The sequence below is a fragment of the Talpa europaea genome, assembly GCF_964194135.1.
Source record: "Talpa europaea genome assembly, chromosome: 6".
In the NCBI taxonomy this organism is placed as follows: Eukaryota; Metazoa; Chordata; class Mammalia; order Eulipotyphla; family Talpidae; genus Talpa; species Talpa europaea.
In genome coordinates, this window is record NC_140072.1 from 36,988,133 (window position 1) to 36,999,876 (window position 11,744).

Genomic DNA, 11,744 nt, shown 5'->3' on the forward strand with positions numbered 1-11,744 from the left:
CTAGAGGTTGAAAGACAGACAGCCTTATCACCCTTAGCTAGCTAGGTCTTGCAAAGTCTGTTTCCTGAAGTGTGTGTAGATAAACTCAACAAAATCTTTTTTCTTTAAATCACAGAGTTCTTTGTTCTGCTTTACCCTCATAAATGTATTGTCCCCTTTCTGGAGACTCTATAACCTCACTGGAATGACCAGATAACACATTCAATTATTTCATGTATAGGCATGTAATTAAAATTTATCTTTTCTATAGCTAATCTCTCTTCTGTCAATTTTATTATTGTCCATCTTACAGAATTAGAAGGGTAAAGGAAAATTAGCTTCCTCCCCAGTAGTATTCAGACCAGAATGTGTAGATGCATATTCAGAAAGTATCAGGCCAATGTTTTTTAATTAAAGTTTTCATATGCAAATGTTTATTTATGTAATGCATAGTAGCTGTTGCTTGTTGTAACTAAATATCTAATAATTTTCCATTGAAAATAACCTACAGGTAAAGTTTCCCAGTGAGAATGAAGCAGAAATACGTTCACATCACAATCAAATCTTCCAAAATCCAGTATTAGGCTGGGGTGGGGGATTGGCACTTACCCTGCAACCATGGTAACCTGCCATCCCACCATTTTCTTGTTTAAGCTTTTTTACCCTATCTCTGCTTATCTTGCAAGAACAGCAGAGCTTGACCATAAAATTGGGTAACTAGAGTGAAACAAGGGGACAAATATTCAACCCTCGCCTAAGTAGGGGGGAGGAGAAGGGATCCAGATTTCTCGGAAATTGAGAAACTCTGTTTGAGATACAAGCCCAGGAGAGCATTTGCTGTCCTCAAGGCGACCCCTTGACTGCCCAGAATGAAAATGCCGCAGGAAATGGGATCCATGGTGTCCAGCTTATAGTTAAATGGACAGTATTCTGAGCAAGGGGTGCTCAGTTTTATCACAGTTCTAAAGCCAAATTCAAGTTACTTCATGATTTAACTGAAAACAACCAATCACACTCTACAAACTTGCATTTTTTTAATACTTTCTTTGTTCCCCAGACCCTTAAATATTGCCCCAAACCTCATTCTCAGGAAGACAGATTTGAGTAGTCCCTCCTATCTTCTTGCCAATAACTTGCAATAAAACCCTTTCTTCTCTCAAAGCTGGTGTCATAATTACCTCTATGCACACTGCAGCAAGCCCATTGCTCCGTACTAGTTGGCACCCAGGGAGAAATTACCCTGCCTCTCTGGGTTCTCCTCAGGCTGGTAGAGTGATCAAAACATCATCAGGTTAACAAAGGAAAAATCGATTCAATAACATGCTGACAGGGAAGTTTTCAATTGGGTTAAAGAGAATTTTAAATCATAAACTAAGAGGTGATTTAAGAAGAGTGAGGCACCAAGAGTAAAGAAGGTGAGTTTGTAACAGGATGGTCCCCAGGTTCCCTGCCCCACCCAAATGGAGGGTGGAGCTGAGCAGGGAGAGAAGAAGCTGCAGAGGAGACTGAGGAAGGAAGGAAGCAGGATGGAGAGCCAGAAGGAAACCTGGAGGAGGCACATGGGGCTAGAGACATGTGAAAAAACTGTGCTTACCTTTTGGTCATGGACTGGGTGACACAGATGTGGGTGAGAGACCCGAGGGGAGGTGATAATGGCGGCTTTTATTTTAATTTTGATTTTGCTCTTTTCCTTCCAGGCTTGTCTGGTTGTTTCTGACCCTTTTCTGTGGGTCCCCACTGGAAGATGCTTTAGACTTGTGGCAGGCTTTGGGGCCTTGCTCTGGACCAATCCCATTTGAATGGAGTTTTACCCACGAGGGGACGGGTAACTTTGGGTGCTTGATTTAGAAACTATATTCTTTGCCTTTCCTGTATAGTTTCCTAATTGTATTAAAGTTCCTTCCCATTAAAGTCTCATATGTTTTGTGTTAATGCGGCGGATGGCAGAACCCATTTAGAATAGGCAGATTTGGGGGCCCTGGGGGGCCCTCTCCCTGCCCTGTAACAAGTTCACTTGATAAGAAGGGATGACTTCATCTTTAAAAGGAAGTGATACCGGAATTGTCAGGCCTAGTCTCTCAGCCAGGAACGGATCCCAGGCTGCAGGGGCAGCACAGAGCCCCAGCCCCTAGACCCCCACGGGTTGGTGTCTCATGAAGCTGCAGCAGGAACTTCGCAGATGCTCAGGCAAGCAAGCGAGAAGAGGCAGGTGTTTTAGAGAAAGAATAAGTTTATTGAGGAGAAAAAGAACAGAAATAAAGTGGGACTCCCAGGCCTGGGAGGGCCAAGGAAGCCAAAGTGGAGTCGTGTCTCAGGGAATATATACCTTCTTTCCCTAATTATTCTAAAGCTCCACCAGTCTCTTTGTGATTGGTTAGTTCTCCCGCTGTCTCACTTAATTTGCTACTGAGTGGGGGATCTTCACATTCCTTATCTAATAGCTTTGTCTTTCCCCATTTGTTACATCTTTATCTTTATGGCCTAGTCTTCCGGGTAAGCATCTCTACACTTTATCTTTATCATCTGAAGAAAACCAGGACCACGATAACAGTATTGTCTGTGGTCCTGGGATGTTTGTTTTTCCCAGTGGAATTGGTTACATTCCCTTGGTTGTCCTTATCTCTGAAGCCTCCCTAAATTTTTCAGAGGTCCCCTCCTGCACTGTCCCTAAAATTGCCTAATTCCTAGCTTGCCCTGTGTCTCAGAAAGATGAAAAAAATCAAAATCAACAAACAACTATGAACCAGAGACACTCTTTTGATGGGTTGGGGAGGAGGGATTGGGGTCAAAATCAAGGTTGCAATTGTATGGGGAATATAAAAATAAAAAATAAATAAATAAAAGGAAGGATGAGGGCCTCCCCAGCGGTGCAAAGCACAGCACTATGAAGCTGTCTGCAGCCTCTGCAGCACGAGTTCAATCCCTGGCCAGCCAGGGAGCTACCCACATGCTGCAGCAGACCTCCCTGCCTCGCCTACTTCTCCCCTTAGCAGTGTATCTCAGTCAGTCTGCCTGTTCTTCTCCCCACTCCGTCTCTGGTGAATCCTTTCACCCCCTGCATCTCTGGCCTGCACCCCAGTTCTTGTATGCATAAATAAATAAATCTTTAGAAAAAAAAAAAAAGGAAGGATGAGTTTCTCAGGTAGAGAGGACTTGTTTCCTGATCTGATAAGCCTACTTCAGAATCACATCCCCCCAACACACACACACACACTACATTCTTCTAGGTTACTTCTTTGATTAGGTGTAGGTCAAATGAATTAGGGAAAGGAAAGAACTACTCCTTAGCCTCCAGGGTTTTCATTGTTTTCAGCTCAAAATAATCTGCATACCAAAACAAGGCATATTGAGCAGACCAACTCTGAAGATCTTGAGGTATTTTGATTTCGGTACCTTCAGGCTCTGCCAAAGTCTTTATGCCTTTAAGGTTCTTAAGTTACCACATTTTTCTTCTCTGAGAGACTTGAGAATATATAGCAGCAGTTTTGTGGTAGACTAGCTGCTAGGGTGAAATGGACTTCCGGAGATGGAAGGAGCATCAGGATGACAAAAAGGTGGAGCTAAAAGTATTTGGTTTCTTGAAGTCTTAGGCTTAATCTCTCCCTTTAGCTCCATTCACCACTTCATTATTTCACTCCTTAAGCATTTCTACAGTTCCCACCATATGCCAGATGACACTGAGTACTACTTCAATTGTAAGGTTGTAGAACAGAAGACACACTCTCAGAGCTTGTGTTCTAGTGTCTAGAGTTTGGAGGAGGGGGCAGGAGACATGGGAAAACTACTGAATAAGAAATCTTGAGATGCATGAGTATTTCCTTCTTATTTTGTAATAAATATGTGTGTATATTTTAAAAAAAAAGCAACAAATAAAAGAAAACCTGAGATGATTTCAGGTTGGTGAAAGCCATGAAGGATATGAAATATGAAGTGATACCAAAGATACCAGGAAAGAATTTACTACAGAAGTAATAGTGTATCTGAGGCGAGTATGACAAGGAGTCTGTAACAGGGTGGTCCCCAGGAAAGGGGGAGGTTCCAGGTTTCCTGCCCCACACAAAAGGAGGGTAGAGCTGAGCAGGGAGAGAAGAAGCTGCAGAGGAGACTGAGGAAGGAAGGAAGCAGGATGGAGAGCCAGAAGGAGACCTGGAGGAGGCACATGGAGCAGAGAGACACGTAAAGAAACTGTGCTTGCCTTTTGATCGTGGACTGGGTGACACAGATGTGGGTGAGAGACCCGTGGGGAGGTGACAATGGAGGCTTTTATCTTAATTTTGATTTTGCTCTTTTCCTTCCGGGCTTGTCTGGTTGTTTCTGACCCTTTTCTGTGGGTCCCCACTGGAAGATGCTTTAGACTTGTGGCAGGCTTTGAGGCCTTGCTCTGGGCCAATGCTGCTTGGGTGCACTTTTACCCATGAAGGGTCAGGTAACTTTGGGTACCTGATTTAGAAACTATATTCTTTGCCTTTCCTGTATTGTTTCCTAGTTGTATTAAAGTTCCTTCCCATTAAAGTCTCATGTTTTGTGTTGATGTGGCAGATGGCAGAACCTATTTAGAGTAGGCAGGTTTGCCTGGGGTCTGGGGTGCCCCTCTCCCTGCCCTATAACAAGTCTACCAGGTAAATGTCTAGGGGAAATGCTTTCCTTGTATAAGAAATAACTATTAATACTACAAAGTTCTCTGAAGTAGGAAACAATTAGGGAACTTCAAAAATAACAGAAATGAAGCCAGTGTGACTAGAATACAGTGACTAAGTGGGAATATAGGGTAAATGAAGTCACAGAAGTTGGTAGGCACTAGATCATGGGGAAAGGGAGTTCCTATAGGCAATAAAAAGAGGGTTATACCTTATTCTAGGTGAAATTAAAAGCTACTAGAAGTTTTAAAGCAGAAAAGAGATATAATCTTAATTACATTTTTAGATGTCATATTGACCATTAAAAATTCACCAAAATGACTAAAATTATACAAATTGCCAATACCAAACCTTGGTAAGGATGTGGAATAACTGAAGTGGCCTATACTGCCAGTGGGAGTATAAGTAGCACAATCTCTTAGGAGATTTTTTATACAGTTTCATTGCAAGGTTGATGAGAAAATAGAATACTGGCTGACATTAAATGAAACTGAATGAAACAATGTTTTGTTCAAGGAACTGGTTTCATTGTACATCATAAGACTTAAAGTCACAGTTTCCAAGCAGCTATGGATGACATTAAGTGAGGACTTACTGCATCTACTAAAACTAACGCAGCAAATCCAGTTTGATCCAGGATACAAGGAATTGAAATGTGTGCTTGTGTTTATCAAAATAGACATTGGATAGAATGCTCATAACAGCAGCGGTCATAATAGCCAAACTAAAAATTAGCCAGATGCCTATCAACAATAGGTTAACATAATATAAGTTTACACAGCCATGAGAAATAACTATGTATGAATACAGGCAATAATATGGATGAATCACACAGATACAATGTCAAGCAAAAGAAAATATTTTTTTAAAAAATCTATCATACTGGGCCTCCCCGGTGGCGCAGCGGTAGAGCGCTGGGTTGCAAAGCTGCCCACGGCCTCTGTGGCGTTGGTTCGATCCCCGCCTGCTCCCCGGCCACCGGAGGAGGGTCCCACATGGCGCACAGACCTCTCCTGCCGCCCGCTGCTCCCCTCAGCAGTGTACTTCGGTCCTTCTGCCTGCTCTGCTCCCCGCTCTGGCTCTGGTGAATTCTCTCACCCTCCCGCGCTTCTGATTGTACCCAGTGCTTGTATAAACAAAACAAACAAACAAGCAAACAAATAAATAAATAAAAACATGCCTCTATTAAAAAAAAATTAAAAAAAAAATCCATCATACTACATGAGTCCATGAGTCCAGTTATATAAAATTCAAAAGAAGGCAAAATTAACATATGCTGTTGAAAGTGGGATAGGGTTCCCCTTGGGATGGGACAATAAGTGACTTAGGCGGTGGCGAGGGTTAAAGACATGCATTCTCTTTGTCAGTCATCATCATCTCTTGACTTGGGTGCTGGCAGCTTGCATACATTCTGTCTGTGATACTTCATGGAGATGTTCACTAATATGTCCTTTTCTAAATGTAGGTTGTTTTTCAATAGAAAGTCACAGAAAATTTGTTCTAGGTGCTGTGTAAAGAATTGCCTGTGAGTGGTGAGTGACAAGATGAGAAACATGGCCCCAGCTTAGAGACTACTGTAGTAGACTGAGGAAGAGATGTAGTGGCTAGGTTTTAGGCCTACTTTTGGAGATGAATATAGGGACACCCAATTTGGATTCATTTGAATGTGTCTTTTTTTTTCCCAAATATTTATTTATTTATGCATACAAGAGCTCAGTGTAGGCCAGAGGTGAGGGGGGTGAGAGGATTCACCAGCCAGAGTGGGGAGCAGAATAGGAAGGTCTACTGAAATACACTACTGAGGGGAGCTGTGGGTGAGACAGGAGAGGTCTCCTGTGGGTCACCTCCCTGGCCAGCAGCCTGGGAAATTGAACTCGTACTGCAATGGCTGGCAACAGTGCTATTGACAGTGCTATTTTTAACACTTGCGCCACCGGGGAGGCCCCTGAATGTGTCTCTGTTCTTTTTCAAAAAAAAATCTTACATTAAATTTAGAGAATAAAAAAGCCATAGGGTTGGAATAGAACCTAACTATGTCTTGGGTAGAGCTTCCACTCTCTTATAATGGGGCACAGCATAGTGCAACAATCAAGACTTGGAAGCCCTCACAACCTGTGGTTTTAACATGTTGCACACATACACTAAGTGGTAATAGCACCCCTGTACTCACCCAGCACAGCACCCCACCAGTTTAATTCCACTTCCAGTTTTAGGATCTCTTCATAGACCTGCCAAGAGTTTATTCATCTTTGTTAGGCTTGAGGGCTGCTTCTGTGGCGGCCCATTCCAAATTATAGGCCTACTAGCAAATCACTCCTTCCTTATGGGAAGAGGAAATCTCACCCAGTTAGGGATTCTTATTGCACCCATTGGATGCATTGAAAGAAGAATATAGTCTTCACGTTGCCATGCATCTAATGTTGCTGAAGTTCCTGTGACAACCCTTTTCTCCAGACCAGAAAAATATCTTGCCTTAGGAAATTGTGACAAAGATATTTTGCCCTACCTTTAGAACCAAAGAGTCTTTCTTAGGAAGTCATTTTTAATGACTTTGTTTGAAATATTTTATGTTTAGTTTTCTTTTATGTCATTGAGCTATGATCTGCAGTGAGGGTAAATTGAGTCTTTTTTGTGAATTTAATGTGTAAGCAAAACTGAGACATTTACTTTCTATCTTCCCTGATACTCCAAAATGTGAACTTTATAAGTATTTATAGTTTTCATAGCAATGTGTTTATTTGCACAGATGCAGTAAGATTCTCTTTTTCTAATACATTATGGCTCACAAGGGGATGGGCAATTTGGAATGTTTTATTGAGAAACTGTTATTAGGAATATCCTTTCTTCTCTTTCTATGCACACTACTTTTTTTTTATGCACACTACTTTTATTAAAGATATTTCATACTAAGAGTCACTTTGTATACAGATGGTGGATCCCTTAGAGCATGTACCCCTTAAAAATTTGGGGTCTCTGGGTGCCCCTCAGTCACGCACTATCATTAGTCACTTACATTTTGAAGATCAAGCTAGCCATTTTGTTCATTTCCTACATCAAAGGCAAAAATAAATGGAAAGTTTTGTAAAATGTAAAAGTCTATACCAATAGTGCTCCTGTCTTCTTTTGGACAAGTAAAGAATTAATAAAGGGCCTCCCTGGTGGTGCAAATGGCAGTCTCAGCATTATGAAGCAATCCACAGCTACTGTAGCACCAGTTCAGTTCCATCCCCCGGCCAGGGAGCTAACCACATGGCATAGCAGACCTCTCTCCAGTCTTGCCCGCTGCTCCCCTCAGCAGTGCATTTTAGTCAAGCCGCCTGTTCTGTTCCCCACTCTGTCTCTGGTGAATCTTCTCACCCCCCCCCATCCACCCTGGCCTGCACCCCAGCTCTTGTATGCATAAATAATTCTTTTTAAAAAAGAGTTAATAAGACACTTTAATTCATTTAGAAACAAGCAAGCAAATGGAGTACAGTTGAGGCTACTGAGGCTACAGATAGAGGACTAGAGTTCATGTTTTGTTATCAGCCTCTGAGCTCCCCCTGCAGAAGATGTCCTTGCCCTACATTAGACAGGAAGTGTGTCGTTAAGCCTAGGAGAGGATAGTCAAAGAAAAAGATATTGATGTTGAAGTGGCCCAATGCAGAAGAGAGGCTGAACTCTACCCCATCAGGTCTAGACACCTCCCAAGCAAGACAGAATGACGTCTGTGCAAGTGCCATGGTCTGAACTTGACCCCTAACATCTTGAGCAAGGGGGCTGCTAGCAAGAGAAAAGAACAGAGCATCCATTACATGAGCCTTTTTTTTTTTTTTAAGATTTATTTATTTATTTATACAAGTTCTGGGTACAGTCAGAAGCGCGGGAGGGTGAGCTCTGGTGGCTCCACCAGAGCCAGAGCGGGGAGCAGAGCAGGCAGAAGGACCAAAGTACACTGCTGAGGGGAGCAGCGGGCGGCAGGAGAGGTCTGCGCACCATGTGGGACCCTCCTCCAGTGGCCGGGGAGCAGCCAGGGATCGAACCAGCGCTGCAGAGGCTGCAGGCAGCTTCACAACCCAGCGCTCAACCGCTGCGCCACCGGGGAGGCCCTACATGAGCATTTTAAGGGGAACTGTGAATGTGGGCTTGCGCTGCCATTGGAGCTGCTATCTACAAAGGCCACACTGCAGCTGGGTAGGTGGCAGGCCATGGTCCCCAAGGGGGAAACCCAACTCACTTCAGCAGTGCAGACCTCTGCCACACCTTGCTGACTCCTCTGTGCAACTCTACCTCATATCTTTTGTCAGTAACTGGACTTAAAACTCTCTTCTTTTATCCCATTGTTTAGAATAATAGTTTTTCCTGCACCAACAGCCCTTTTGTTTGTATCTGTGGTGGGAGGTGGCTGGACCCAGAACCAGTAAGAGAAATTCTGACCCAATGATAGTTTTCAGATCCTTTGCCCAGTAACCATGACAATACTCAATACTGAATACCAGGTTTTAATGAAAACAAGTATGGTACATTTGCTGTACATGAATCTGGTGTTTTACTACAACAGAAAAATAGTTGATATTTGCTGAATTATACAAGGTAAAAAAAAAAACCTTCATTTTATCCAGTACAAATACAATTTATCAAAATGTCTTTAAAAAAAAATGGCTCAATACCTTTTCTTTTATCACAAAGTAAGCAGAGGCAAGTAGAGGAAAAAATAAATTCTGCTAAATCTGTTTTAACAACTGGAAATGAAACACTTTGTTACATTTGCAGCTTTTCTTGAACACTTAGGTTGACAAAACAATTCCCATCAGATAAGGCAGTGAAATCTAATTAATGGAAAAGGCCTAAAAGGAAGAGGTTTAAAAGGCTTGGACAGAAAACAATAAAACAAAGAAAGTTCTAGGGACCTGGGAATGCAGCTTCTTCCTCTTGACTCCTCCCTCAGTTGAGCATGAGTGTGACTAGGTGGCACTGCACTTTCCTATTGGGGCTCCTCTCTCCACCCCCATCTTGTTTGTGTTCCTCCCTAAGTTCCAACTCTAATGCCACTTGTAATTCTTGGTTGTTTCCTTCTCCTTTACTTTCTGGCTAATTTTACTGCTAGTTCTAAGTTTTGAAATGGTTTTCTTGGCACTACAAGCAACACACTAATTCTATTAAAGTTCTTTTTACATCTTTGCTTCCAGTTTAGGAGTCAAGGGGTACCCCTCAGTCTGTGCACTAATAGACAAACTAAAGTGTTGGCCTTTCGGGGCTATGTTAGCCCCCAGTTCATCCCCCCAGACTTCTGACTGTAATCTATGTGAACCTCCAAACTTTCTTTGAAAACAGCAGCTCCCTAATAGCACTGCTACTCAACGCCATCCGATCAGATCCCAGAGAAAACAGGGAGAGAGAGAAGAGTAAAAGTATTAAATTCTGTTTTTGTCTAACTAGCACAAATTTGCAGGGGGGTGGAGAGAGGAAATAGCAAATAAAAGTGTGTATTAACCTATAATATTAAATATTAAAATTATAAAAAAAACAGGAGGCCTGCCTCTGTTTATACAACTTTAACACTGCATTTGCCTTTCACTAAGTGGCTCATGAACTTGGCTTTGCAGTTTTCCAGGGTTCCGCTAATTAGCCTGAGGACTGTCAAGTTATAAAAATATTTTCCATACCACATAAAATTTGCTTTCATTTTTAATTTACTAAGAAATATTTACCTTTGAGGAAAGAATATATGGTAGCAGGAATGTTTTTCATATAATCTAAATATTATACGATTTTTGTTAATTCCAATATTCAGAAGTTCGGAATTGGTTTCTTAAATAAAAGCATTCCTAGACTCAGCCACCTTCCTAGAAAACTATAATTTCTTCTCACAAAAGTGAGAGCAGTATAGCTGAAGGGGATATTTATTGACCTGAAATCAACTATGCAAAACAATGAACTAAACGCCAGCGATGGAGATGCCAGTTTTAATTTCCAAAATATTAAGTGCAATTTTTAAAAATAACAGGTAACTTGCTTTCTATAAAATTAGGATAATTGTTAAAAATTAAATAGTCTGTGAACACTTTTAAACAATAAAGCACTACACAAATCTTTGTCATACGTGCAAATTACTTGTGAGGGCACCTCGGAGAAAAAGACATACCCACAGCCCCTTCCTGGGAGTGCAGGATCCTTGCTGGAGACAGAATGACCAACCTTCTCACATGATAGCTAACAGCTAACTTAGAATCAGACTGATAGGAAAAAGTAACTTAGGGCAGTCTCTTAAAGAAAATGGAGTTGGAGAAAATTTTGAATTTCAGTATATTTCTGGCTGGCCAGAGAAAATTGTAGAAGGCAGCAGAGAAGAAAGGGCAGAGGCAGAGTTGGAGCAGACCCAGGGCCAGATCCTGGTTGTGGGAGGCTGACCTGGGAATTCACTAGCAGGGCAGAGGGGGCAGGTGTGAGGACGGGCTGTAGCGAAATGCTACTAGAATAACTTGGGCTCCTTTAATGAGAGGAGTCTGGAGGAGGTATTTTAGCAAGAGTAAGATGAAACCAAAGAAATGTTTTATGAAGGATGGGCCATATCTGGGTCACGTTTGTGAGAGAGCAGAGGGAAGAAGTGACTTGGAAGTTATCCTTCCAAATAATGGCTGAGTCAAGTAAAATGAAGGAGAAAATAGAACAGAATGGTCATTGCAGGTGGAAAACAGTAAGGTCTCACCAATTTTCCACCACTCTTACTGACATTCTCCCTCTCCAGTGAAAAGCCATTATTTCAAAACCTTGGAATGCTGGAGAATCCCTTAGTTTATTGAAATGGTAGTTTTAAAGGTCTGCAAACTGAAATTCAGATTTGGAAACTGCTAAATGCTGACACCTGTGCTAATGCAAAGCAAATGGAAGTGGAAGAATACTTCCACTTTCCTGGGTGAAATATTGGCCTCACTTGCCCAGCTGCACTGCTCAGAAGGGCCCCTCAAGGGCCTGTTGCCCTGCAGTCCCCAGACTGGGTCACAGCTCCACTCTGGGACTTCAAACAGCTTCATGAAACCTGTCCATGATATATCTCTCCTGTATGTCCTTTCCTCGTTTGCTGCTCCAGTGCCTTTGCTCAGCAGTTCAAACATTAAGAGGGCCTTTGTTGCCTTTCCAAACCCTCTG